Source organism: Schistocerca nitens, chromosome 7 (genome assembly GCF_023898315.1).
Source record: "Schistocerca nitens isolate TAMUIC-IGC-003100 chromosome 7, iqSchNite1.1, whole genome shotgun sequence".
NCBI lineage: Eukaryota > Metazoa > Arthropoda > Insecta > Orthoptera > Acrididae > Schistocerca > Schistocerca nitens.
This window is the reverse complement of record NC_064620.1, coordinates 529403026-529428189: the sequence shown is the minus strand read 5'-3', so window position 1 is coordinate 529428189 and position 25164 is coordinate 529403026. Positions and strand designations below refer to the sequence as shown.

Sequence of the window (25164 nt, the reverse complement as noted above, 5' to 3'; positions counted from 1 at the left end):
TGAGGCGCGCAAGCCTCCCCACCAACGGCAAGGTCCATGGTTCATGGGGGGACCAATGAGATTATGAATCGTAAAAGACTCCTGTTCAGGAAGATAAATATTTTATAATATGTACTTTATATAATAAGCATGATTAGTCATTCTATTAGTGCATTTACGTAGATTTTTGTCAGTAATTTCATTGCACTATCATTTGTTTACAGGAAGGCGAAGTGTCTTAGAAGCTATTTTCTGTTGCTGAAACGGCAATATACAGTGAAGCTGAAACATCTGAATGGATTTGTGTCCCGACAAATATTAGGTGACTAATTGGTAGACATTTTTTTCCAATGAAATCAGCATTCTACATTGGAGAACTTTTTAAAGAAATTAATATTATTACTTTCAGGTTTATCAATTAGAAACATGTTCCCCTGTACTGTGACATGAATGAATGTTTCCAATTTTTCTTATAAAACCATAAGGCACTCCTTGTCTGTTTTATGTAACAAAAAAAATGGTTCAAATGGATCTGAGCACTATGGGACTTAACATCTATGGTCATCAGTCCCCTAGAACTCAGAACTACTTAAACCTAACTAACCTAAGGACATCACATAACACCCAGTCATCAGGAGGCAGGGAAAATCCCTGACCCCGCCGGGAATCGAATTTATGTAACACATGAAGACCATACACAATATGATGGAACGGGTGACATGTGTATTTTTATGAGGGGTGGCTGTTATCGATTTATTATAGTTGTTAGTGCTGTAGGCATTTATATGTTCGTTGTATCGTTTTTGGAAGTGTCGCCCGCTTTGGACTACGTAAAGGGCTTTGCAGGTACTACATACTATTTTATGAGTACCTGACTGTGTTTATCTGCATGTGTGCGTGTGCAGTTTGTTATGCATTGTGTAGGCAACGTTAATATTGAGTGGTCTGGTCTGAACATGTTTTCTATTTCGTAGGAGAGTTTGCTTGTGAAAGGAATGCAAGCAGTGAGATCTTTTTCATTTTCTGTGTGGAAGTTCGTTTAATATAGTCTTTCCTTTTCTTTTTTATGTGAAGCTGTCAAATAGTGTGTAATCGTAGTCATTTGCTGTAGCTATTTGTTTGTTGTACTGAGCTCATCAAGCTTTGCCTATTTATCCATTGATATACTGCTGGCTTCGTTAAAGAGTGCTCTGTATGCAGCTTGCTTGTGTGTCATGGGGTGGCAAGAAGAGCTGTGTATGATGGTATCTACTGCTGTTGTCTTTCTGTAAATTTGGAAGGTGTGTGAATTATTTTCTTCACTGATGTTAAGGTCTAGGAAATTGATGCTGCCATTGTTTTCATATTCCACCGCGAAATTCATATTTCTGCCGCCGAAACGTGTCTTGCTAATAAAATACTAGTAAAAAGTGAGTGGTGCAATATATATTATTTTATAAAAACTATCAGATATATACCAGCGAGTGAAACACGAAACTGTCACTTATCTCTGGTGCTAACAACCGTAGTGTAAATGCTCGCCTGCCTTTCGGCTGTGTTGGTCATCGGTAATTAGTTCTCTGCATTTAAATTTCCTCCCGATATGCGATGACAAGTTAATGAAAAGCGTCAACCGACATAAATGCAAACTCTGGGCTAATGCTAAGGAAAGCAGAAGCTGCTATTGACTGTTAAATTTGCTACTTCCATGCTTTTGCGTACAAAGTGAGACATAAATCCTTCTTGCTTACTTCGTCAAAAACAGTGCGCTCTCCATGGAAAAAAATCCTCTCTTAATATCAAAGTTTCGCGTCGTGGCTCTCAACTATAAGAGTACACTCTTGTACTCCCGCCCGACTAGCCGCGCGGTCTGACCCGCTGCTTTACGAGCGGGAAGGCGTGCCGGTCCCCGACACGAATCCGACCGTCGGATTCGTGTCGACGTCCGGTGTTCCGGCCAGCCTGAGGATGGTTTTTAAAGCGGTTTTCCATCTGCCTCGGCGAGTGCGGGCTGGTTCCCTTTGTTCCGCCTCAGTTACACTATGTCGGCGATTGCTCCGCAAACAGTCTCCACGTATGCGTACACCATAATTACTCTACCATGCAACATTTGGGGTTACACTCGTCTGGTATGAGACGTTCCGGGGGACGGGGAGGGGGGATGCCCACTGGGGGCCGAACCGCACAATAACCCTGTGTTCGGTGTGGGGCGGCGGTGGGGCGGATGGACTGCTTTGGTCTGCTGTGGGGTTGTGGACCACTGCGGGCTATGCCGGACGACGCCTTCCCGTCGTTTCTAGGCCCCCGGTTCAGTAAACAATACAATACTGTCGTATCCCACGTGGCGGTTATTAGGGCCAAAACACAATAACGCAGCGTTCATAGGCTTTGTTCAATGCATAGTGGCCTCTTCAGTTCCCTCTAATTTAAACGCCTATTCACAGACACATGCGAATTTTTGTGAACACTGGCGAATTGCAAACGAATTCAGTGTGAGCAGCTTCAGTCGTCTGACTACCATCAGGTTCACGAAAGTATTCACTGAATCATGTTAGACGAAATATAAAATTATTATTGTTGTCATTGTTATTATATTGTTTCCAGTTTTAACACGAGTGAGTACACTACTTGTCACAGTTCTTCACAGACTGAAAATTTCATTTATGTTATGATATAATAACAGTAAATAATTCATGATCTAACCACCTGACGTTCACGATTTCATATTTCGCCTAGCATCGTGTTGCGAATACTTTCGTCAACTAGATTATGCTAAGATGACTGAATATAATTGTGTAAATAAAGTACTTTACTAGCAGCTCAAGGCGGTAATACGACAGTTTTCAACTACGAATATTCTTCAGCTGTGTATGTACGCTACTGACCATTAAAAGTGCTGCACCAAGAAGAAATGCAAATGATAAACGGGTATTCGTTGGACAAATATATTATACTAGAACTGACATGTGATTACATTTTCACGCAATTTGGGTGCATAGATCCTGAGAAATCAGTACCCAGAACAACCACCTCTGGCCGTAATAACGGCCTTGATACCCCTGGGCATTGAGTCAAACAGAGCTTGGATGGCGTGTGCAGGTACAGCTGCCCATGCAGCTTCAACACGATACCACAGTTCATCAAGAGTAGTGATTGGCGAATTGTGACGAGCCAGTTGCTCGGCCACCATTGATCAATTGGTGACAGATCTGGAGAATGTGCTTTCTGTATCCAGAAAGGCCCGTACAGGACCTGCAACATGCGGTCGTGTATTATCCTGCTGAAATGTAGGGTTCCGCAGGGATCGAATGAAGGGTGGAGCCACGGGTCGTAACACATCTGAAATGTACCGTCCACTGTTCAAAGTGCCGTCAATCCGAACAAGAGGTGACCGACAAGTGTATCCAATGGCACCCCGTAGCATCACACCGGGTGATACGCCAGTATGGCGATGACGAATACACGCTTTCAATGCGTGCTCACCGCGATGTCGCCAAACACGGATGCGACCATTATGATGCTGTAAACAGAACCTGGTTTCATCCGAAAAAATGACGTTTTGCCATTCGTGCACCCAGGTTCGTCGTCAAGTACACCATCGCTGGCGCTCCTCTCTGTGATGCTGCGTCAAGGGTAACCGCAGCCATGGTCTCTGAGCTGATAGTCCATGCTGCTGCAAACGTCGTCGAACTGTTCGTGCAGATGGTTGTCGTCTTGCAAACGTCCCCATCTGTTGACTCAGGGATCGAGACGTGGCTGCGCGATCCGTTACAGCCATGCGGATAAGATGCCTTTCATCTCGACTGTTAGTGATACGAGGCCGTTGGGATCCAGCACGGCGTTCCGTATTACCCTCCTGAACCCACCGATTCCATATTCTGCTAAAGTCATTGGATCTCGACCAACGCGAGCAGTAATGTCGCGATACGATAAACCGCAATCGCGATAGGCTACAATCCGACCTTTATCAAAGTTGAAAACGTGATGGTACGCATTTCTCCTCCTTACACGAGGCATCACAACAACGATTCACCAGGCAACGCTGGTCAACTGCTGTTTGTGTATGAGAAATCAGTTGGAAACTTTCGTCATGTCAGCACGTTGTTGGTGTCGCGACCGGCGCCAACCTTGTGTGAATGCTCTGAAAAGCTAATCATTTGCATATCACAGCATCTTCTTCCTGTCGGCTAAATTTGGCGTCTGTGGAGCGTCATCTTCGTGGTGTGGCAATTTTAATGGCCAGTAGTGTATTTATTCCTTAGAGATCTTTCATGCAAAATTAGACTGGTTTCTGACGAAAGCTTGTCGTACCTCGGTGCCAGTGGTAGCAGTGTAGCACGTTGTAGGTGTCGCCACCGGCGCCAACCTTGTGTGAATGCTCTGAAAAGCTAATCATTTGCATATCACAGCATCTTCTTCCTGTCGGCTAAATTTGGCGTCTGTGGAGCGTCACCTGTCTGCGTGCTCGACACACAAGACCTACACCTGGAGTTACGGCCTGGGGTGCGATTTAGTACGATAGCAGGAGCACTCTCGTGGCTATTCCATACACCCAGATTTCGAACTTATTTGTCAATCTCGTGATTCGATCTGTTGTGCTGCCATTCATGAACAGCATTCCTGGGGGTGTTTTCCAACAGGATAACGTTCGCCCACACATCGCTGTTGCAACCCAACATCCTCTACAGAATGTTGACATGTTACCTTCGCCTGTTCGATCACCAGATCGGTCTCCAGTGGAGCACATATGGGACATCACCAGGAGACATCTCCAGCGCCATCTACAAACAGCATTAACCGTCCCCATATTGACCGACTAAGTGCAACAGATATGGAATTCAATCCCACAAACTGACATCCGGCACCTGTACAATGCAAGCATATTCGTATGTTTCTATTCAACATTCTGGCGTTTTACAGCGGTTATTAATGTACCAGCATTTTAAATTTGTAGTGTCTTATCTCGCGTTCACATTAACCTGGGATCTCGCAGTGTTAAACACTTAAATACTTTACCTAGTTAAATGTGTTATCAAAATTTCATTACTCTACATTAATTATTTTTTGGTCTCGCGATGTTTTTCCGCCAGTTTATATTAAGTATTCTTCCCGCTTCATTCACGGATTGAGCGTGGAAGGAATGTTCTCTTGTACGCCTTCGTACGAGCTGTTACTAGTCTAATTTTGCATGAAAGATCTCTAAGGAATAAATACACTACTGGCCATTAAAATTGCCACACCACGAAGATGACGCTCCACAGACGCCAAATTTAGCCGACAGGAAGAAGATGCTGTGATATGCAAATGATTAGCTTTTCAGAGCATTCACACAAGGTTGGCGCCGGTGGCGACACCTACAACGTGCTACACTGCTACCACTGGCACCGAGGTACGACACGCTTTCGTCAGAAACCACGGCAGACCTCCACTCTGCCTTCCAATGAGCTGTCGCGAGACACCACTAACGTCGCAGGTAACGGTGGTTTGGGATCAGTGGAATGCACACTTAAGGATGTCTGGCTCAGATCTGTCCTTGAAGTAAAACTGTGGTGCCAACTGCTGCTCAAATTGCTGCTGCATATGCAGTACGATGCTACAGAGCCACAAGGCGAACACGACGGTTTTCCCTCTCGGTAGTGTCACAGGGGCGTCCGGAGCCCGATCTTCTAGTGACCGTAGATTCTCGTGACCACCGCTGCCAGCAATGATGTACAGTGGCTACATTCCTGCCAAGTCTTTCTGCAATATCGCAGAAGGAATAGCCAACTTCTCGCAGTCCTATTACGTGTCCTCGTTCAAACTGAGCGAGATGTCGATAATGGCGTCTTTGTTGCTTTAAAGGCATTATTGACTTACATCAACTCACTATTCCCGATCTCAAAGGTAGCCCACACTTACGACCGTTACAGCGCGGAACATGAGTATGCGAAACAGGTCTGCTTGAAGCAGACCTGTTTGGCATACTCATAGTGGCGCTTCTAACGTAACTCTTACGCGACTGGAGCGAATTTATATATAGACATCATCTTTCTGAAGTAAAATTACATCTACCAACTTTGGTTATGTCGCACAACTCCTTCACGGTGTTGCGTATTTTGTGTGTGTGTGTGTGTGTGTGTGTGTGTGTGTGTGTGTGTGTATGTCACATTCAGTTATCTAGGTTCTCTCTGCTGATGGCGACTGCAGCCATGAAATCCGGAGACGCCTGTTGCTCGGTAGACAGGCGATGTCAAACCTTGACAAGGTTATAAGGTCCAGAGATATAACACTAGCAACAAAGATCCGTATTGTGAGGGCTATGGTCTTTCCAGTTGTGATGTATGGATGTGAGACCTGGACCATTAGAAAGGCTGAACGGCGAAGAATTGACTCCTTCGAATTGTGGTGTTGGAGGAAACTTCTTAGAGTTCCATGGACTGCAAAGAGAACCAACAGATCAATATTGCAGCAAATAAAACCAGATTTCTCCCTGGAAGGTCTAATGTTTAAACAAAAGCTGACCTACTTTGGACACACAATGCGAAGGCATGCCTCGCTGGGAAAAACATTAATGCTGGGGAAGGTTGAAGGAACTAGAAGAAGAGGACGTCACAATGTGTTCCAACCTGGAAGGTCTACGGGAGAAAGTGCATGACAGAAAAAAGTGGCGTGATTTGGTTCCTGGGGCCACGAAGAGTCGGAACCGACTAAACGAATAGAGAGAGAGTAAAAATCACTCTTTGCCATGCACTACACAGTAATTCGCAGAATAAAACGTAGCTGTTGACGTCGAATTAAAGCGAGGAGTCACGCTCCTTTTCTTATCAAGGAATTGATAACATCCTTCTGTTCTGGCACCGCACTGTGTAACACAAGCACAAATAACATCGCTCTAAAACAGGCAATGTTTCGCTGTGTTTCTACGGCACCGAGATTATGGTGTATCGCGCACGTATATTCATTTTGTTTTGCAGCATTATGAGATAATAGGTGGCGGCGTTTGCGTGTCGGACAAGCGAACTAGTTAAGAATGATAAGTTGTAACCGGTCACAATCGCCGTATCCGGTTGTGGTCGCCGGTTAGCAGCCAGCTGGAGCGAGCTCTGTGTCGATGCGCTCTGAGCAGCGAGTTCGTCTCGAGACGTAAGATGACAATCGATATTTACGCAGTATCGCTCACGGGAGTCTCAACACTGATGTTGCAGTATCGATACGTCCTTGCAACAGCACAACGTCGTTACTAAAAACAATATACCGAGCATCGATGATGGCAGTAAAGCTAGACTACTTATTACGATTGTCAACATTTGGTATTTGTCGTTGGGCCCATAGCATAGTACACTTCATAATACGACGTCTTGGAAAGAAAAGGTCTAGACTAGCTGCAATAAGTTTAATATTCTTTACGGCAGTTGTTTCGGCTTTACTGCCACTGTCAAGTAACCCGCGAATATGACATACGATCGTGGTTGTCCATGTGAATAATTATGCGTTTGAAATACACATTGGTACTTACGTCTAGTTTGCTTTGAAGTTCGTACTATATCTATAATAAACTATCGCTGCCTAATTGGTAGTAATTACATGATATGTAGTAATTATAATCGCGTGGAATACCTTTCGACACTCGTATGATAGTTCGTTTACTTTAAAGTACGTTTAGTATGATGCTATATGTTTACGAATTATAATTAGCTAAGCAATTATAACGTTATATTTCACTTATTGGATGTTGCTGTGAATTACGTTTCTGGTCTATGTTTTGTTATCCATATGTACTAGTCCTTTTCGTGTTCTAGTATGTCAATAACCTTTTCCAGGTAATATTTGTGTCTAAAGTCATGCTTCCATTATCAGTCACAACGCCAGAACTGCTTCTCCTTTCCGAAACCCAAATAATCGTCATCTGACAGAGTCTCAGTTTTCTTTCCCATTCTTCTGCATATTATTCTTGTCAGAAAACTGGATGCTTGAACCGTTAAGCTGATTGTGCGATAGTTCTCGCACTTACCAGCATTTGCTGTCTTGGATTGTGTGCACGATGTTTTTTGAAAAATCTCATAAATCCTATACACCAACTTGAATAGTCGTTTCGGTCCCACTTCCCACAGTGATTTTAGAAATTCCCATAGAATGTTACCTATCCCTTCTGCCCTATTTGATCTCAGGTCTTCCAAATCTCTCTTAAATTCTGACTAATACTGGATCCCGTATCTCTTCTATATCGACTCTAATTTCTTCTTCTGTCGCTTACTCAGATACTTCTTCCTCCTCATACAGCCCTTCAGTGTATTCTTTCCTCCTAACCACTCACTCTTTTACTTTCAGCAGTGGAATTCCCATTGCACTCTTACTGTGTCCATCCTTGCTTTTAATATTACCGAAGGTGGTTTTGATTGTGCCACGTGCTGAGTCATTTCTTCTGACAATCATTCCTTTTATCATTTCTTCCCATTCTTTCTACTGTCATTTCGCCTTCACTATTTTGCACCTAAGTGATTTAGCCGGCAGGGGGGGGGGGGGGGGGGGGCGTGCTGTTCTAGGCGCTTCAGTCTGGAACCGCGTGACCGCTACGTTCGCAGGTTCGAATCCTGCCTCGGGCATGGATGTTTGTGATGTCCTTAGGTTAGTTAGGTTTAAGTAGTTCTAAGTTCTAGGGGACTGATGACCATAGATGTTACGTCCCATAGTGCTCAGAGCCATTTGAACCTAAGTGATTTATATTGCTGCATTCATGTCTTTCATCGAAAATTTTTTACTCCCCTCTTTCGCCGATTGACTTAAATATTTCTTGTGTTAACCTAGGTTTCTTCGCAGCTGCTTACCTTGTAGCTATGTTTATTCGTTTTTGGACATGTCCACTCGTGTGGTATTCCTTATCGCAGCATCTTTGGCAAACTTCAATTGGTCTCATCTTTCTTCAGCTCTTCAATAGCTCACTTCCTTGCGTACTGATCGTTCCGTACGCTTCTAGCCCACATTACTAAATTGTGATCTATGTCTTCTCTTCGGTACGTCTGACAATCTAGCATTTGACTTTGGACTCTCTTTCTGACCGAAATGTATCTTCTATCAACCTATCTCGCCATTCGCCAAGTTGTGACATTAATTTCTTTTCTCCACAGTTCGACTGAGTGCCTGTTCATTAAGTGACTATACACGATTACATTTGACACGTAGTTGACCCTGTACTTCTTGCAAATATTTCACGAGCTCAAATACAGATCAGTTACAGAATACAATTACCCTAGGTTGAGAGAATGCAATTGCGTGTGTCGACATGGCGCAACCGCTCTCTATTTTACACAACTGACTAATTCCACGTTGCATCACTGTACTTCCTGGTACATTATAAGCGTCGACGGCGTCGCCGACCTATAATCAAGTGCTATGAATACTCTTCACTGAAAATGCAAAAAATTGAGATTAGCGGAAAGTACAGTTGAAATGCAGTTGCCGTAATGCGTGTCCCTCGCCTCCAGAATAATACGACTGTACTCATACCTTTGCGATTACAAAAGTCACAACGAGGAAACGAGAATGTAAAGCGCTTCGCGAAAGGAAAACAAGACGGAAACCAGTAGCCTTTTGCTGTGAGTTCTTTCTTAATATCCGCCTTTGACGCTGCCAGTGGTCAAGCGGAAACGGATGTGAAACTACCTGCTCCACTGCGGTTGACTTCCTTCCTCAGTTTCTGCGCCAAGGCTGCACGCAAGATACACAAAGCACTGTGTTTCCTCGCAGAACAACCGCTCTGCTCTTTACTGAAAACATTTCCGGGCGCCATTCTGTTGGATTAGTGAGACATTCCCTAAATATTGGCCACGTGACAAACTGAAAGAGGTATTTGAACACAGTTGAGCGCGGGATTAGATCTACCAATAGTTTTGTTGATGAAGCGTTGTCATCGAAATCCAATGTTCCCACAGTGGCGAATCATTTTTTTCCGTGGTTGATGTATCAACGCTCCTTTATCTTCATCTTCCAACGCTGAGGTCACATCTGTGACTGTCAGCACTCGTATTTAATCCACACCCCTCAGATGTCTGATTTATAAGGGGCAGTCAAACGGAAATAGAGATGAAAAAAATTGGCCAGGTGCGATTACGCATGTAGATACTCCATCCACTCCGGGAATCGAGAATCTCGGCGATTTTTGCCGGTTATCGATATTGATACTGGTAAGATATCGGTCCCAGGGCTTGCAGGCCTTTCGAGAATGTTTTAATTTCAATATTGAAGTCAGATAACAAATGATAAAAAATATTTTTTCGTGTGATATAATTACAAATTGACTATTTTCTGATTTTCTTCCTTTATTTGCGCTATGAAACATTTCTTCTTGCCCAATTTCATGATTCTACGTCAAGGGGAAGTACCCATGCGTTTTTAATGAGTGAGTTTGGGAGTATCAAAACACTTGGCATAAATGGCCATATCTTTTGATTTCACTGACTTAGAAGCTTCACCTTTTCACCCCGCCAAGGGTCCGTAGACCTTAATATGTGACGTAAATTTCAACTTAATACGTTTACCCGTTCCTGAGAAAATGGGCTTAACAGATGGGCGGACAACAGACAATCTGATAACAAGAGACAATTATTTTTCGCATGATACAATTACAAATTAACAATTTTCGGATTTTTTCCTTTGATTGTAGTCTGAAACCCTGCTACTTTTCAAATTTCATGATTCTAGACAAATGGAAAGTACACTATGTGATCAAAAGTATCCGGACACCTCCAAAAACATACGTTTTTCATATTAGCTGCATTGTGCTGCCACCTACTGCCAGGTACTCCATATCAGCGACCTCAGTAGTCAGTACACATCGTGAGAGAGCAGAATGGGGCGCTCCGCGGAACTCACGGACTTCGAAAGTGGTCATGTGATTGGGTGTCACTTCTGTCGTACGTCTGTAGGCGAGATTTCCACACTCCTAAACATCCCTAGGTCCACTGTTTCCGATCTGATAGTCAAGTGGAAACGTGAAGGGGCACGTACAGCACAAAAGCGTACAGGCCGACCTCGTCTGTTGACTGACAGAAACCGCCGACAGTTGAAGAGGGTCGTAATGTGTAATAGGCAGACATCTATTCACACCATCACACAGGAATTCCAAAACCGCATCAGGATCCACTGCAAGTACTATAACAGTTAGGCAGGAGGTGAGAAAACTTGGATTTCATGGTCGAACGGCTGCTCATAAGCGACGCATGACGCCGGCAAATGCAACGACGCATCGCTTGGTATAAGGAGCGTAAACATTGGATGATTGAACAGTGGTGCGACGAATCGCGGTACACAATGTGACGATCCGATGACAGGGTGTGGGTATGGCGAATGCCCGGTGACCATCATCTGCCAGCCTGTGTAGTGCCAACAGTAAAATTCGGAGGCGGTGGTGTCATGGTATGGTCGTGTTTTTCTTGGAGGGGGTATCACAGCACAGGCTTACATTGATGTTTTAATCACCTTCTTGCTTCCCACTGTTGAAGAGCAATTCGGGGATAGCGATTGCATCTTTCAACATGATCGAGCACCTGTTCATAATGCACGGCCTGTGGCGGAGTGGTTACACGACAATAACATCCCTGTAATGGACTGACCTGCACAGAGTCCTGACCAGAATCCTATAGAACACGTTTGGGATGTCTTGGAACGCCGGCTTCGTGCCAGGCCTCACCGACCGACATCGATACCTCTCCTCAGTGCAGAACTCCATGAAGAATGGGTTGCCATTCCCCAAGAAACCTTCCAGCACCTGACTGAACGTATGTGTGCGAGAGTTGAAGCAGTCATCAAGTCTAATGGTGGGCCAATACCATATTGAACTCCAGAATTACCGATGTAGGGCGCCACGAACTTGTAAGTCATTTTCAGCCAGGTACCCGGATACTTTTGATCACATAGTGTAGGTTATAGGTTTTGATCACTGAGTGTGTGAGTATCGAAATATGTGAACATAACTGGTCGTACCTTTTGATTGCATTGACTTAGAAGCTAACGTTTGTTATACCACCGATGAACCATAGACATTAGCACGTGACATTTCATCAAGATTCGTCTACCCGTTTCTGAGAAAAAACGATCTCAACAGACGGATGGTTCAAATGGCTCTGAGCACTATGGGACTTAACATCTGTGGTCATCAGTCCCCTATAACTTAGAACTACTTAAACCTAACTAACCTAAGGACATCACACACATCCATGCCCGAGGCAGGATTCGAACCTGCGACCGTAGCAGTCAGTCGCGCGGTTCCGGACTGAGCGCCTAGAACCGCTAGACCACCGCGGCCGGCACAGACGGATGGGCAGACAGTCTGTCTGCTAACAAATGCCAAAAATTTTTTCGTGTTATTTAATTAAAATTAACAATTTCCGTTGGTTGTAGTTCAGAACACTGCTTCCTGACAAATTTCATGATTGTAGACTAACGGGAAGTACTCTACAGTTTTTGATGCGTGGGTTTGCGAGTATCAAACTATGTGACATAAATTGTCGTATCTTTCAACTGCACTGAGTTAGAAGCTTCACTTTTTTACATTACCAAGGGACCGACGACCTTGACAGGTGACATAAATTTCGACTGCATACGTGTACCCGTTCGTGAGAAAAAAGGGTTTTGAATAATCGAACAGACAGATGGACGGACAACAAAGTCATCCTATAAGGGTTCCGTTTTTATCAGTTAAAGTACGGACCCCTAATAAATAAGTAAACTGTTTATTGTTTCACAAATAATAACAATAACTGTTAATACAGTAATCCGACTGAGATCAGATCGTCAGTGCCTTGATGGAAAAATATCTGCGGTTGGCTACGAAATCTTGGTTCTACCACAGTCTAACATAACAGTCGCGACACTCACTGTTGTAAAAGTTGTTACCGTTACACAGATGGAGCGACACTAGCGCTCCGGGCGGTGAGTAAGCTGAACATCAGACGCGTTGTAAGCATAATGTTTGTTTTGCATCCATTTCCTACGTAATTTACGAAATATTTGAGCTATTTTCTTGCCTCCAAGGGTTTGTGTAGTATCAGAAGGCATATATGTTTCTAAAAATGATTCTAAAATAAGCGCAAGTATGGACAAAAACCATGAATCGAGTGGCAGGCTACAACACAGTCGTGAAGAAACACTTGTGACATTGGATAGAATTGCAGCTTACCTCGTTGATATCAAAAGAATATAAACACACAGATTCACACGTAAGAAGCACAAACATGTACCTCTACATGCATGGTTTTTGTCCATACTTGCGCTTATTTTAGAATCGTTTTTAGAAACATATATGCCTTCTGATACTACACAAACCCTTGGAGGCAAGAAAATAGCTCAAATATTTCGTAAATTACGTAGGAAATGGATGCAAAACAAACATTATGCTTACAACGCGTCTGATGTTCAGCTTACTCACCGCTTGGAGCGCTAGTGTGGCTCCATCTGTCAAACGGTAACAACTTTTACAACAGTGAGTGTTCTGTAGGCCTACTGTGTTTCTTATGGTTGCCTGTTGCCACAAGTACGACCTTCATCTTTATATTATTCTAAGCCAGACAAGCAACTGCCAAATAGTGGGTGAAATATGTTAAAACATTATAATGAGCTGACTGCGTTACATTTCACGCAAAACCAATTATTTGAATAATTTTCAAAAAATCTGTCAGTGAGCAAGGTGCTAACAAAATAATGTCATCACACGAAGGAAGCAAGGAAAATTAAGTGACTAACAACAAAAGTGAATGAAATACATACCAAACATAACGCTTTTGTAGGACACGAATAACTGCACTTAATAACCACTTCATCGTCAAAGCTGGTCTGTGTTGACGATTCACACGAATCTGGCATTGATACATGGAGAGCTGAACTGGCTGCTTCTGTCATAGGACTGTTATACAAAAAAATGGCTCTGAGCACTATGGGACTTAACAGCTGAGGTCATCAGTCCCCTAGAACTTAGGGCTACTTAAACCTACCTAGCCTAAGGACATCACGCACATCCATGCCCGATGCAGGATTCGAAGATGCGACCATAGCGGTCGCGCGGTTCCAGACTGAAGCGCCTAGAACCTCTCGGCCACACCGGACTTCGTAAATTGAGGTGGCTTATTTGGGATGTCAAACAGTGTGGGTACTGCCTTCCACACGAGTTTATTATTGTCTGCGTTCATGAACTGGTTTTGTTCGAAATGTAGCGAACAAAACCTAATATTATTATACAGTTAAACTGGGTAATTTTTCATAAAACGAAACATTAACATTAATACACATATAGTTTGCAAGTGAATCCTGACGATACAGTTTAGTAACATGATGGTATACACCTCTCAGGATCCTTAGGAAACCTAAAAAAAAAGACAGCTGTGGTGTCTTCTTCCTGTTGTTGCTGCAATTTATTGCGCTATAAACGCCATTGTAGATATCAAAATAAACAACCGCTATTCGCTTTCACGATTGCGCCAAACTCACAGTTTAAGTTACTGGCCGCTTGGGGCGCTGCTGGCGCGGTAGGCAACAAAATCGAGGCAAAGTGTCGCGACTGTTATGTTAGACTGGTTCTACTCAGGCGCGTATCCTCTTCGTCCAAAGTATAGTCTGATTTAAAGTACTTGTCACTTGACAGGCAACGGGCTGCAGGGCTCCCGCCACCAATAAACCAATGGCAGCCGGCGCTGTCGGCTGCCTCTGCGTTGCCACTTCGCTCTGCTGAGCTGACTAAGGCATTGTGCCAGCCAGTCCTCAGCGAGCCGTTGTAGACGTGCGGGTGAGAGATTTGAGTGACTTGTAGCTTCGTGTGTTTCCGATGTCTGATGAAAGCAGTCGCAAGAGAGGGAGACCGAGGCTGCGCACTCCTCGGAAAGCTCCAAAAAGTGGCGGACATGGCGTCGTTACACGCAGTCAGGCGCGTGAATACGTGTGTTCCTTAAGGGAGTATTTTGAGAGAGAGAGGGATGCAGGAGGGCCTCTCGTTCCTTTGGATAAGGTGGTGGAGCGAACTGCAGCTGCTCTGCAAGTTAGCGAACGATCAGTAATAAGAATCTGCAAGGAGAAATTCACGAAAGAAGGCTCAAGTGAATCATCTAAATTGGATACACCTGGGAAAAAGAGGCGACTAAAGAAGAGGGTCACAAAACTTGACTCTTTTCAGGAAGATGCCATTCGTCGTCAAATATACGCATTTTATTCGAGGAAGGAGTATCCAACACTAAAAAAACTACATGCTACCCTCACAGCGGCTGACCTGTTTCAGGGTAGTAAATCGTCTTTGTTACGAGTCGTGAAAATGTTACGATTCCGCTATAAATCCATCTCTGGCAGAAAGTTACTAACGGAACGCCAAGATATTGCAGCCTGGCGATGCCGCTTTCTTGGAGAATTAGTGGGGACAAATTTTGATGATATCGTTTGGCTTGATGAAACGTGGGTGAATACAGGACACAGTTTAAAAAAAGGCTGGACAGACGGTACCTTCAGCGGAAGTATGGCAGCTCCGATCGGCACAGGAAAAAGGATAATTGTAGCACATGCCGGAAATTCAAAAGGTTTCATTCCAAATTGTCTGCTGCTATTCAGTTCAAATAAGACCTCCGACAACCACGAAGAGATGAACCACAACACTTGTGAAATGGTTTGAAGACTGTGTGTTCCAGAACTTAACAAAAAACTCTATCATTGTTATGGATAACGCCCCTTATCATTCAGTAATACAAGACAAAGCACCCACAAAGGCAACGAGGAAAAACGACATTGTTAGCTGGTTACAGAAACATAAGGTGCAGTTCGACAGTAATTTTACAAGGGCAGAATTATTAGAACTTGTATCGCAAGACAAGCCAAAGAACCCGATTTACATTGTGAATGAAGTAGCAAAAAAATACGGGCATAAAGTGCTCAAATTGCCTCCTTACCATTGCCATTTCAACGCAATAGAGCTGATTTGGGGTCAGGTTAAACGGCATATTGCTGCAGAAAATAAGAAATTCACCTTAACCGAAGTGGAACGCCTTTTGAAAAAGGCAATTGAAATTGTGACCTCGGAAGGCTGGCAGAAGGTAGTGCATCACGTGAAAGGAGTGATACGGGACGCATGGAACAATGAAGGTATCTTACAACAAAGTGTCGAAGACTTAATTATATCTGTCAATATGAGCAGCGAGACGGATAGTTGCACTGACTCTGACTCTGAATTAAGCGGTGTTTTCGCATTGTCTGATTAGTGTGTAGTGTACTTACTGCCATTAAATATTGTGTTTGTGAATTTATTTTGATTAATTCTTATTTTTGTTGTGAGACTAAGAAACACTGTTTGGCCAGCTCTCGTCATCTCCTTACGGTAAGCAAGACTGAATTTTAATTCTATTTCATTTTGTATATACACCAAGATGTTATTCAGTGTGTGTAATAGTTTTCGAGATTTGCAATCTAAAGAAGAAAACTTTTCCGGACGTGAAAATTTCTCACACTTCAATAGTTAATGTAACAACGGCCCTAATTAAAATTAAGAAAAGATATTTGATTTGCTTATAGATACCACTGAGACCGATACTGTAAGTAAATTTCAAAATATTTACATAATATTTATAGGAGATAGAGATTTTAAACGTCATACTTGTTTCGAGTTCAGTACTGATAGGGTTGCTTAAAAATGCTGTTTTCAGAAATTTATATACAGGAAACGTGATGCACTACGAAAACTTTTAAGGATTCTTTGCCGAGTGCATTATTTTGGTAATGAACGGAAAAAAATATTTTGCTGTGACACCAATACTTCTTCTGTAATGATGTGATAAGTTAGAAGCTGTTTGCGAAATCGAGAATTTAAATGGTTTCAAACAAATTAACGTAACTCTTGTCCTAATTAAAATTAAGAATAGATATTTGACAGATTGAGAGACATTGTAGAGCTATACATCATATGTGGATTTGAAATTTTTTACTCACTTTTTGTAGAAGATACAGGCTTTAAAACGATTTTCTATCGCCGGGTGTAGCGATGCGCTGAGGCGGCTGCCTCCAGCCAGTGCTTGACGTGACAACGCCGCAACTTCGCAGCGCAAACGTCAAGTGACAACTACTTTAAATCAGACTATAGTTCAACAGGCACGAACGTCTTTCACCCGAGCTCTGAAGATATGGAAATCGCGAGGGAAGAGATCAGGACTGTATGTAGAAAGTGTGGGTCCGCCCACGTGTTGCCACGACTATGCTGCAGAAGTTTCACTGGGAAGCCCTTACACATCCTCCGCGCAGGCCCGATCTCTCCCTGTGCGACTCCCATATTTTTGGAGCACTTGTAACGTATACGCAACCAATATGTAGTGTATATGTAACGTGTTGTTGTTGTTGTTGTGGTCTTCAGTCCTGAGACTGGTTTGATGCAGCTCTCCATGCTACTCTATCCTGTGCAAGCTTCTTCATCTCCCAGTACCTACTGCAGCCTACATCCTTCTGAATCTGCTTGGTGTATTCATCTCTTGGTCTCCCTCTACGATTTTTACCCTCTACACTGCCCTCCAATACTAAATTGGTGATCCCTTGATGCCTCAGAACATGTCCTACCAACCGATCCCTTCTTCTAGTCAAGTTGTGCCACAAACTTCTCTTCTCCCCAATCCTATTCAACACCTCCTCATTAGTTATGTGATCTACCCATTTAATCTTCAGCATTCTTCTGTAGCACCACATTTCGAAAGCTTCTATTCTCTTCTTGTTCAACATATTTATCATCCATGTTTCACTTCCATACATGGCTACACTCCATACAAATACTTTCAGAAACGACTTCCTGACACTTAAATCTATACTCGATGTTAACAAATTTCTCTTCTTCAGAAACGCTATCCTTGACATTGCCATCTACTTCGACCATCATCAGTTATTTTTCTCCCCAAATAGCAAAACTCCTTTACTACTTCAAGTGTCTCATTTCCTAATCTAATACCCTCAGCATCACCAGACTTAATTCGACTACATTCCATTATCCTCGTTTTGCTTTTGTTGATGTTCATCTTATATTCTCCTTTCAAGACACTATCCGTAGCTACAACAAATATGTAACGTAGCTACAACCAATATTGCCCATGTTTGTCTGTGAAAATGGACTCGATAATCAACCTGAGTTACAGTAAACGGAATCTAACCTGCATAACACTGCGTGTTGTATGAGTGTCAGTTTCACTGTCCTTTAAGCCCTCAACAGACCGTATCATGAAAAATTTAAATCTAGCATTTGGATAAGCTAGCTGACTGCGTTTTTGAACAAGAATTGACAAGTGATACAGAATCTGACTTGTGCAATAGAATTTACTGGATTTGAGTTCACAACATGTTGTGGTGCGTCAGAGCCTCTGTTTTCGCCCTACGTTTTGCACTTACCTCTTTAGATAACTGCCTTTTTCGATGTGGTTTACAGCAATTCGCAGCAGCATGCAGCAGCAGCAGCGGCTAAAACTTATTGTTAATAACAATGAATTTCATAAAAAGGAGTTTGTTTGAGTTCTGTTAACTAATAAATAACTTGTGAGAAGGGATTTCATAAATTAAATCTATTTTAAAGCTTCAGAAATCGCCTATTTCTATTATTAATAATGGCAAAATGCCTCACAATGACTGTAAAAGTATCAATAATGGGTGAATGTCACATTAACAAATTATTTCAGTTTCAAAGTTACGTTAACATTTAATATCCACAGCATTATTTGGAGGATAAGGAGGCATCTTTAACTGACAAGCAAAACATGGGATTGTTACAAACTCGGACTAACAATCACGAGCCTAACCCTGCAATTGGTTTTGCGCTATGCTTGCGAAGTTTACTTTAAATTCCATCTTCAAGCGTAGTTAAGCCATCCAAATCTCTCCTGGCTATATAAATGAAACCAGGCCTTGAGTTTGATGAGCTCTTCCATCAACGACGTGAGGGCAGCGTGTCATGTTTTCTGTCTTCGAGCTCTCGACCGACACTACCACTTCCACTCTCGCAAACCGTCCTCGACTCACAACAATGCTCAGAATCGCGCTCGCATGTTTCGCCCTCATGTTGTTACTATCGATATCTGAGTGCTTACACAAAGCAAAGAATAGCGTTAGGTTGGCTATATTGTTTTACACAATCCAAAGAATAGCGTTAAGTTGGCTATATTGTTTTCAATGTAATGGAGGGTTCCGACACACTCCTTACATCCTGAAGAAAGATGTTTGTAGCCATCGATTTCCTTCGGTACGATCATGGTTGCCCAGGCAGCCGCAAACGTTTTGCCATGAAGGCACTGACTGCCTTGTCTGAAGTGTGTTAGAATATTAACAGCTATGGCGACGCCTTTTGAAATAATAAAGAGCTTACTTACTTTTCCCCATCTGTACTGTTTTCGTTTGACTGTCCATTATAGTAATTTATTCTGCCTTCACTGCTTATTCGATATAAAAGGTTAATTTTCCTTTTAATCCCCCTTGCATCGCTGTAGTGTTCAAACTAGAAAGCAAACAGAGAGCTTAAATATTAACTTACGCAATGAAAAATACATTCACGTATGAGCATAGTGCTGGTCTTATTTGTCACCTCCCTATGGACCCGCGATTGCAGATACTGCTGCAAGCACCTACAGCACTGAAAAACAATTTAGACTTCTCAAAGCGAAGAAGGCACTAGGTCATGATGTAATTCCTATTCGATATAATACTTAATACGCTGCTCCCCTTTCCTAGGTCATACTCATCGAGAATCTTCGGCACCGAAGCTATTTCCGAAAAGAGAGCGAGCGAATACTCCCGAAAACTGTACAGGTCACTGCTGTTTCCAAAATGGATAAAAGGACGGATGCACAGAATTACAAACTAACATCTCCAACATCCGTTACTTGCACTATACTAGGACTTATAAGCTCAAAAACTATGGCATTCCTGTAAAAAAAGAATATTCTCTTAGAGAATAAGGACGCATTTTCATCGAAGTGAACACAAAAGCAAATCACTAATACCGCGACGAAGTGCTCTCCGCTAAAAAACAGTGTTTTCCAGTGTACATTATCTTTCAGAAGTACCCAGACAGTATTATGTAATACAGAACTGATCACTAGATGTTATTAGAGGCGCTCCCGCAAGCGTACAAGGAGGCGGGGCGTATTGCGTTATCAGTAGAGAAGCTGTAGCAAAGCGTACAAGGAGGCGGGGCGTTTTGCGTTGACAGTAGAGAAGCTGTAGCAAAGCGTACAAGGAGGCGGGGCGTTTTGCGTTACCAGTAGAGAAGCTGTAGAAAAGCGTACAAGGAGGTGGGGCGTATTGTGTTGTGAGTAGAGAAGCTGTAGCAAAGTGTACAAGGAGGCGGGGCGTATTCCGTTGCCAGTAGAGAAGCTGTGGCAAAGTGTACAAGGAGGTGGGGCGTTTTGCGTTGCCAGTAGATAAGCTGTAGCAAAGCGTACAAGGAGGCGGGGCGTATTGCGTTGCCAGTAGAGAAGCTGTAGCAGCACAATTGGATGGTCAGCAGAGCTCAGAGTCTTCACATGTGGACTACCCACTGGATGGCATCTGTACAACAGATCCATCAGGGACATTTCATTCATTCCAAAGCTGCCCAAAACGACTGTTGGTGATGCGACTGCGACGTGTAAATGGGAAGCAGCAACCCTGGCTAAACCAAGAGCAGGCAAACGTCATGTACTGACGGGCAGGGACACTCGAGCATTGCGGAGGGTGGCTGTAGAAGAACCGTGTGAAATCAGCGGAAGAAATCACTCGTGAGTTCCTAAGTGCTGCCATCAGTTTGACTAACACAATGGCTGTTTTCAGGGAATTAGAAAGAAAGGAGTACAGTGATCGATCAGCTCCCCATAAGCTACAGTGATCGAGCAGCCACTCATAAGCCACATTTTGCCGTATTCACAGATAGGCTACGCTCGAACTGATGTGAAAAGTGGCGCCACTAAACTGTGGATAACTGGAGACAAGTCATTTGGAGGGACGAATCACGCTAGAACCTGTGACAATCCGAAGTAACGGTTTGGGTTTAGCAAATGTCTGGAAGACTTCACCTGTCGTCATGTGCAGTACCAACAATAAAGTACAGAGGAGGTGATATTACGTCATGGTGTTGTTTTTTGTGGTTGGAGTACGGGCCCCTTAGTGCGTTAGGAAAACGCTAAAAGCGGATGGTGATGAACATACTTTGTACAATACTGTGTACAATAGAGTAAGAGTTCGGAGACGATGCATGAGAATGCGCCTTCTCATAAAGCAGCACCTGTGAGGCAATTGTTTCTGAACAGTAACTTTCCTGAAATGAACTGATTTGCCTTGAGTCCCAACATGAAAGCAATGGAAGACCCTTGGGGTGGGTTAGAACGTCGACTTCGCTCCAGATATCAGCATCCAACTTCATTATCTCCTCTGGTTTCAGATCGTGACAAGACTGGACTGCGATTTCCCCACAGACAGTCATCTCACGGAGGGAGTTCCCAGCAGAGTTCCAGGCGTAATAATGTCGAGGGATTAGACATACCCTTTTTTCAATTTCCACTAATAGGCGTCCAGCTGCTTTTGATCAGAAGTAGTACACTTATGCTCATAAATTAAGGTTAATTGCAGAATGTGGTTCCACACAACGTGGCACTACACAAAACTGGCGCTAATAGCATAGGCACATAGGGAATACACACGACACAGATCTGTAAGTCTATGGTATTGGTGATAAGTTAAGAAAACCGTCCCGAAACATATGTGCTACAAAACGCCACTGTTTCCTGCGCATATACCCCGACATCAATATGGGATATGATCACCATGCACACGTACACAGGCTGCACAACGGGTTGGCAGACTCTGGATCAGGTGGACGAGCAGCTGCCGGGGTACAGCCTCCCAATCTTGCACCAGTGCCTGTCGGAGCTCCTGAAGTGCCGTAGGGGTTTTAAGACGTGCAGTGATACGTCGAACGAGAGCATCCCACACGTTCTCGATGGGGTTTAGGTCTGGAGAACTGGCAGACCACTCCATTCGCCGGATATCTTCTGTTTCAAGGTACTCTTCTACGATGGCAGCTCGGTGGGGCCGTGCGTTATCATAGGAGGAAGGTGGGACCCACTGCATCCCAGAAAAGTCGAAAATACTGGTGCAAAATGACGTCCCGCTACACCTGACCTGTTCAGTTCCTTTGTCAAAGACATGCAGGGGTGTACGTGCACCAATCATAATCCCACCCCACACCATCAAACCACGACCTCCATACAGGTCCCTTTCAAGAACATTAAGGAGTTGGTAGCTGGTTCTTCGTTCAGGCCAGATGAAAACCCGGCGAGAATCACTGTTCAGACTATACCTGACTCGTCCGTGAGTATAACCTGGGACCACTGTTCCAAAGACCATGTACTTGATAGCAGGCTTTACGGGCACTCCTGCAACCAGGGGTCAGTGGAATGCACCTTGCAGGTCTCCAAGCGAATAAACCATGTCTGTTCAGTCGTCTGTAGACTGTGAGTCTGGAGACAACTGTTACAGAGGCTGCGGTAAGGTCCCGAGCACGGCTACCAAAAAAAATGGTTCAAATGGCTCTGAGCACTATGGGACTTAACATCTGAGGTCTTCAGTCCCCTAGAACTCAGAACTACTTAAACCTAACTAACCTAAGGACATCACACACATCCACGCCCGAGGCAGGATTCGAACCTGCGACCGTAGTAGTCGTGCGGCTCCGGACTGAAGTGCCTGGAACCGCTCAGCCACCGCGGCCGGCGCAAGACTACCTGCAGTACTCTGTGGCCGTCTGCGGGCACTGATGGTGAGATACCGGTCTTCTTGTGGTGTTGTACACTATAGACGTCCTGTACTGTAGCGCCTGGACACGTTTCCTGTCTGCTGGAATCGTTGCCATAATCTTGAGACCACACTTCGTGGCACACGGAGGGCCCGTGCTACGACCTTTTGTGTTTGACCAGCCTCCAGTCGCCCTAGTATTCTACCCCTCATAAAGTCACCAATATGTGTTCGTTGAGCCATTTTCAACACACAGTCACTATTAGCGTCTCTGTAAACGTATGCACACTTACTCGCTGCACCGTACTCTGACATGCACCAACACACCTCTGTGTATGTGGACCGCTGTCAGCGTCACCGTGCGACGACCGCAGGTCAAATGCACCGCATGGTCATACCCCGAGGTGATTTAAACCCGCAAACAACCCACCACAGCGTTGTTTCACCATGTATCAGCATTATCTTTAATTTATGAGCAAGAGTGTATATATGAAAATGTACGTAAGCTAAACTAGGACCCCTTCTTAGTAGTATATGTGAAGATGTAGGTTGGGCGCTGATGACCACGCTGTTTACCGCCCGTAAACCTCAAACACACACACGCACACACACAAGATGTAGGTAGGCTAAATTAAGACCCCTTCGTAGTCGATTGGCTTTGACATTAGCAACAGAACCTCCTACGTTCTGCAAAATAGTAGGCCCTCTCTGTACCTCGTTACTATTCTCATCTGAGCAGCGCTACTACCTTTTAAGCCATTCTGGGCGTGTCGCCAATGGCGAAGCGTGCCCCGAAGGCTAAACAGGAAGACTGAGACAGGGATAGATCTGTAATTGCAATCCGGGCACGCTCAAGGTCCAACGCCGTCACTGATTTCGTGAAGACGTGAACGACTTGTGACCAAACTCCCGCCGCGCGGGCTTAGCCGAGCGGTCTTAAGGCGCTGCAGTCATGGACTGTGCGGCTGGTCCTGGCGGAGGTTCGAGTCCTCCCACGGGCATGGGTGTGTGTGTTTGTCCTTAGGATAATTTAGGTTAAGTAGTGTGTAAGCTTAGGGACTGATGACCTTAGCGGTTAAGTCCCATAAAATTTCACACACATTTGAACATTTTTTGAACCAAACTCCGTACACTTAGTTAAGCATCCAGTACTATCAGGCATGGTAAACACGAAATCGTTCTACCATTGGAAACGTCTGTGGTGGTGGTGGTGGTTAGTGTTTAACGTCCCGTCGACAACGAGGTCATTAGAGACGGAGCGCAAGCTCGGGTTAGGGAAGGATTGGGAAGGAAATCGGCCGTGCCCTTTCAAAGGAACCATCCCGGCATTTTCCTGAAACGATTTAGGGAAATCACGGAAAACCTAAATCAGGATGGACGGAGACGGGATTGAACCGTCGTCCTCCCGAATGCGAGTCCAGTGTGCTAACCACTGCGCCACCTCGCTCGGTGAAACGTCTGAGGTATGGTTCTCAGTGCATAAACTCTCGTGAATAACTGGATAAGGCGTAGTGTGTTTCTTGCGGCGCTAGAAACTTTGCGTCTAGGACTTGAATCACGAACAAAGGGGAAAACTCTCAATCAGTTTTGTCTCCTCCATTCCCGTATACTTGTTTATATTGTTGTCTAAAGGAAAAGCCTAAGAAGTTTCGGTACTACGTGAAGTCAGTGAGCAATCAAACCCATCCATCCAGTCAGTCATCATACTGGAACTGACGACCGAAATACTAACTTCGATTTTCCGAAATTGTTTCATCGAGGTACTGCATATCCTCCTTCGAGTAGTTGCACGACCACCAAAATGTCAGATGTGATAGGTGACTGCGAAACAGAAAAATCTAATAAAATTGTTTAGCAGGAAAAATGCGACTTACCTGATCCTACGTAGAGAATGCGGAAAAACTCGCTCCTCCTAGTATTGAGCGACGCTGGAGGTACGAAGTGTTCCCAGTAGTTGTAAACACGCACAAATCATTGCCGTTTTCATGGGCTGTTGAACAGATGCACAAAACTGTATCACTGACGTCACTCTGTTGTTGAATTTGTCAACATTTTTTATGTTCGCTAATTATGATCTTTCTGGAGAGCGAAAATCTCCTCTGTAGGAAGCAACATGGATTCCGTAGATAATAATCGTGTAAAACCAAGTTCGCTATGTTAGTCCACAAAACACAGAGGCAGTAGATACTGGCGCTGTGTTGCCCGACTTTCTCAAGGCCTAATAAACGAAATACGAACATACAGAGTATTATAGTAGATTCGTGATTAGATTGAAGAGATCGTAGCAAATTCTTAACGGAGAGAAATCTTCAGACGTAAATATAACTTCGGACGTATCCCAATGGAGAGTTTTAGAACCATCACTGTTAACAGCATATAGCGAAGCACCAAAGAAATTAATATGGGCACGCGCATTCAGATACAGATATACACTGCTGGCCACCGTAAATGCAACACCCTGAAGGAAGCATCCGA

At 43.9% G+C, this 25164-nt stretch overlaps 1 protein-coding gene across 1 annotated transcript in view; it reads left to right on the top strand.

The window, feature by feature from the left end:
- Positions 1–203: 203 nt before the first annotated feature.
- The window catches only part of LOC126195737 (uncharacterized), a 238177-nt gene continuing 213216 nt past the window's right edge, over positions 204–25164 (top strand). The window contains exon 1 of the mRNA XM_049934364.1: positions 204–301. The gene's annotated coding sequence lies outside the window, so the exon portion shown is untranslated. The remainder of the gene's footprint in view (positions 302–25164) is intronic.